We start from the raw sequence: 5,769 nt of genomic DNA, 5'->3' as shown, positions 1-5,769 counted from the left end.
TGTTTTGCCACAAGTTTAAAAAATAATTTAAAAACATCTGTCGATGTTTTGCCACAAGTTTAAAAAGAACGGTTAATTCAAGAAAAAGAAGAAGTGAAATTTAGCAAAACGCGACGAGGTTTATTTGCCCGTAAGAGAGCTCTATTGTTCCGCTATTGTATCCGCTATTGTATCCACTATTGTATTCTATTCATAAAAGCTACTGCAAGAATCGCGGCAATCCCTGATATTGCTGGTGTCTACCGACGGCGTTTCGCATTTATTAACATTCAAAATGATCCGATACTCTTACATTTATAGACTTATTACCGCTTTTTATATCATTTTCAGAAATTGCAATTATGAAAACTACAAACTTTGAAAGTGAAATATATTTACCATCGAAAATATATCATACTTAAATTCTATAGAATCTATAGATACCCAGCCCAGAAGTAGCCATACTAGTATAGGGCCTTTTGACTGTGGTGATCCAAAACCATGCTATACCATAAAACCTGGCTATGTCCAGAGAGCTGCTGCCAGTGACTGCTAATTTTCTCGGGGACAGCGGTTAGTGGGTATTGAGCTGTCACTGGGTTTTTAGCAGTTCTCAGTATATAGCATGGTGTATAGTATATTGTGTAAGATAAAAAAAAAAAGCCCCGTGGTAGGGCTACCCAGAAGTGCCCATTCATTTTCTAAATTTTTGAGTGAACACGATAATGCGATTGATTTTCTTACACGTAAAATACGGCCAATTCAGAGAGAAAATCTTGTTCACGTATAGGGCCAGCTAAGGGCCTACTATAGACATTTTCTTTTTGTTGGCTGGCCGTTGAGCTACATCTTTTTACTAATCATAGATACGTCAAAACGTGTTCCCATGTTGAAAGTGTACAAGCTATTTCTACTTGCTTTAGAGAGAGCACAATTGAATGAAGACGAAAAATTTATGCCAGGATTTCATTTAATATAACTATTTTTTATTTTAATAATAATACCTCCATACCTAACAAGAACATAAGGAAATATTGTAAAGGCCATAAATATACGCACTCATGCATAGGGAGACAAACATGATAAAGTTTATCTGTTCTTTTCATTCTCGTTCATTAACCTTTGGAACATTTCACATGCATGATGTTTGCATCAATCCTTCTCGGCAATCTAGGGCCATAGGCCTATAGTAATTTAAATCGTGAAACCGTAGAACGGTTGGCATAGATATTGAATAAAATTGAATCCCATCACATCAATTCAAAGCTACGCCCTTTTTTGAAATACTGGTTACCACTGGCTTAAAATGAATTGACAATAACTTGAAATTTGGACATTTTGAGATAAATCCATATCATGGGTAATGTGAAGCCGCTCTTTTCATTGGTGACATCCTCAAATCACCACCATGCCACCAAATAATGAAAAGTAATTGAACAAAGTGGTGTTGTTCAACGATGTTTTAATATAAAATTATACACTGACGTTTCGTACAAAAGTGTACTTTATCAAAGTGAGCAAAATAGAGAATGTCTGCGAGCGCGGAAAATAAAAATGAGAAACGCGATGTTAAAAGGTGCGTACTAGAAATGGCGCAACAAGCAAATTAAAGCAGCGCGAGCGAAAGCAGTCGCAGACAAACTCTAGATATTAAATGAAATGCAAAGAAAGAGGAAGAGAGACTGATGAAAATAAAGGAAGAAAGTAAAGAATGAATAAGAAAGAGAAAATAGAAAGAAAGAAAAAAAGAAAGGAGGAAAGAAAGAAAGAAAGGAAGGAAAAAGAAATGAGAAGAAAGAAATAAAGAAAGGAAAAAATAAAGGAAGGAATGAAAGTAGGCCTATGAAAGAAAGAAAGAAAATAAGAAAGAAAGAAAGAAAGAAAAAAGAGGAAGAAAGTAAGAAAGAAAGAAAGAAAGAAAGAAAGAAAGAAGGAGAGAAAGAAAAGAAGGAAGAAAGAAAGAATGAAAGAAAGGAAAAAAAAAGCAAGGAAGGAAAATGAAAAGAGAAGAAAGAAATAAAGAAAAGAAAAAGAACTAAAAAGGAAAGGAATAATGAAAGTAGGCCTATGATAGAAAGAAAGAAAAACGAAAGAAAGGAGGTAAGAAAGAAAGAGAGAAAGAAAGAAGGGAGAAAGAAAGAAAGAGAGAAAGAAAGAAAGAGAGAAAGAAATTAATACAAAAAACTGCTATAATGGAGAGAATGAAGATCTACCAAATGAGCAGGGCGTGACCAAAAGGAAATTAAAGTTTGAATGCAGAAAATTGGACATTAAGTCCGATGCTATCAGGGCCAGCAATGGTGCCGTAATGGCATATAGTATGTAAATGAATGGATGAAATAAATTGATTGATTGATTGTATGTTGTTCCTTCAACCAACGCTAGTGATCTGAACCTGAGCTTTGGAGAAGGCCAGTGACTTTAAGATCAGACGGAATATGGGGAATCTCGTTGTAGTGGCGCGTGATGGGAGTGTCACGGTTGTTTTTGCTCACTTTGATAAAGTACTTTTGTACGAAAGTCAGTGTATAATTTTATATTAAAACATCGTTGAACAACACCATTTTGTTCAATTACTTTTCACTTTTTACCATGCGATGTTACGTGGGACTCTTAATTTTTTTCTGCACCAAATAATGAGATTTATATATTTTCTAAGACATTAGATCTGTTTAATAATTTATTTTATTCACAAAGAAAAACGTCAAGTGTTCAAACTTTAAAGCTCTTTTTCTCGAAACAGCGATTTTAATTTCAAGTTAGATCATTTTACCAAATCAGGGCCGAATTAGGCTGTTTAGCTTAATCATGTGAAGTGACCTCTTGAAATGATATCACACTGATCAGACTGATCTTTATGTTATTACAGTGAGGCCCACATACAAAGTTCAACAAAAAGTGGACGATGTTATAGCTTGGAGGGCTAATAAACCAACACCGCCAAATTCGACTGACGTGTGTACAACGTGGGAAGCTATGAGGAAATTGAACACTCGTTGTCTGATCATGCATGTGTTTATGGTTATGCATAACTCTTACTTAGCAGCTCTCCTTCTGCTTGGGTTTATTGAATACACTCTATAGTCATCAATATGTCGGTTCCAGTCCCTCGCTGAACTATTGGGTTCAGCTATTAATTTTTTAATAATTCTTACCCCATGCAGCTGATGGGCGGTTACGGGTCGTCAAAACCACTAACCGCGAAATGAGGATTTCGAACTAGTTTGCCCCGCAGGGCTAAAAAGAACCACAATCCGCGAAATATGGATATCCAACTAGTTTGCCCCTCGAAGCTTCAAAAAACCACTCATCCCGAAGTATAGATATCCAACTAGTTTGCCCCTTGCAGGGCTACAAAGAACCATTAACCGCGAAATATGGATATCCAACTAGTTCGCCTCGCATGGCTACAAAGAACCCAATTACTGCGCAATATTTTTTACCTCAAAAAGTTTTAAAATCTTTCCTGTGTGGCTTTTCACCCTTTTTAAAACTTGGTCCCATTTATGAAAGTTTCTAAAGACCCATATGAAGTCATCTTTAGGCTACTTGTTTGTTTTCTTAGTTGTCATTGTTCATTTTGTAGAGTAAATGAATTAATGTTCGTGCGTGATTGATAATGTATTTTGATTTAAGCAAAAGTAGCAAATACTCACTTTGTTAAATTCTTCATCGTCTTGTGCGATTCTGCGCCTCATGTACAGATGTAGGGCCTATATGCAAGTTGACAGACAGTCAATTTGCTAAGTATATATAATACTCTACTACTCTCTATGAACACGCAATATAATGAAACATAAACCTTCAAATGATTTTGATAATACATAGCCTATGCTTTTGAACAGTCTTAAACCTAATTGTAGAAATTACTACTATACTGAATGGGACCAAGTTTAAAAAAGGGTGAAAAGCCACACAGGAAAGATTTTTAAACTTTGGCCCTTTTTACGTTTTGAAACGTTTTTTGGTAGATATAACACTATAGAATATAAAAACTATTATTTTTAGAACCCCTTAAGGGATTTTTGTTGATGCTGGGGCCCAGTATCAACTAAAAACATCAAGAGCGCCGGGCCGGCAGGCCCGAGGCCGGCATCTCCCATACGACGACTAAACACTCCAAGTGGGACCCCAATATAAGGGCCCCGCAGGGCAAGAAAGCAAGAATAACCTAACGTAATATTTACGGACAGCTTGTCACCCATTTTTTACTCTTTTTCATTTTTTACTCTTTACCCCATCATTTCCCTCTTTCTTCAGGCCCTGCCCTCTATCTGGGGCTAATTTATAGTTTAAGCTTGCTTTCTATTGTTTTTGGAGCCACATTGTTTCTTTATAAGACAGCGACAGCGAATGGCTTTTATCCAATGAGGGAGATCGCTTTTGATGCGTTGGGAAAAGCCCACCTACCTCATTGGTCAAAATACCAACCGCTTTTCGCTCAGTGATATAGTAATAAATTCAACTTTTGTGTAGGGAGGACCATAAGTATATACTAGCTTATTCAGATATGGATCGGATATCAATCACACGTGGACGGTAACAGAACTGGCGTGGCATGGGTGCAGGAAGTATAACCGCGCAGTAAGTATTACCGTATAATATATCTTATACCAAAATAACATCAAGACAAAAAAAACATACAAGTCATTCTTAACATTTAATTATAGACACATCTTTATTATGTTTGTTCACAATTTTTAATGGTTGCTTTTTACTATAGTAGCAACCATCTTCATAATTTGTGTCAAGTGTAATCAAGAGTTATACGATGTTTTGTGTAATATTTCTGCTCTATCACATCAAACGGATAAAAGTAACATTTTAGCCAAACATTTTTCACAATAGAAAACTCCATGTTGGTGCTATTTACCTATTCTGAAGTACCCCAAACTCATATGGTGGCAAGGGGAATTAAAGAGAAAATCTACAGGACAATGGAAAAGAAAAGGTACAAGGAGCCCATTTTCCACCAAAATTTACTAAGATCATGGGCCAAAATATTATTAAAAAAAACCGCACCTTGTCACAATAAAGCCCTTTTCATCCCGATCATGAGCAAAAATTAAAAATAGTGTAAAATACAATTTATTTGCGCGATACGTCCGAGTATACAGGCTTTTTTGAAGCTAGAAGACGTTCACAATCTTTCTAAAAACAAAACCGGTTTATGTATGCAACTGCAATAAGCCCAATCACTAAACTTCCGGTTTTTGAGAGCAGTTTTGGGACAATTTGACCTCTGACATATCGGGGAAATTATTAATTTACTTATTATTGTCATAATGTTATCATTAAAAATACTTAAATAATTAATTTATAAAATAACAATATTTTTATATTTGTTTCAACTATTGTAAAACATTTTATAAGTTCGCGAGCAATTTAATTTCGCGAATTTCGCGAGCACCTCCATTCGCGAAATAAAATTGCCGCGAAATTACATTTGTGAAAATACACTTGTAACTGGTGCCGAATTTGGCAACCCTAACTTAACAAATTAAATCTTGAATATTACTATTTTTAACCATAAAATCATAATGTTATGGCATAAATTATTATTTGTTAGTCATTTACTTTGTAACATCATTAACAGTTCCAAAAAACTTTAATTTTTACGTATTTTGCTGGAGAATTGATTTGCTTATGTTGTTGATACATTTGGTGCTTTGAAAATAGTGACTCTGACGTTTTTGGCACAAGTTTCATTTCCCTCACATCATTTGTATCAAAATAACTTCTGAATGCTTTTAAATATTTTTTCACACCTAAGAAATTATAAAAATATTA

The sequence above is a fragment of the Amphiura filiformis genome, unplaced genomic scaffold (assembly GCF_039555335.1).
Source record: "Amphiura filiformis unplaced genomic scaffold, Afil_fr2py scaffold_254, whole genome shotgun sequence".
In the NCBI taxonomy this organism is placed as follows: Eukaryota; Metazoa; Echinodermata; class Ophiuroidea; order Amphilepidida; family Amphiuridae; genus Amphiura; species Amphiura filiformis.
This window is presented reverse-complemented; position numbering follows the sequence as displayed.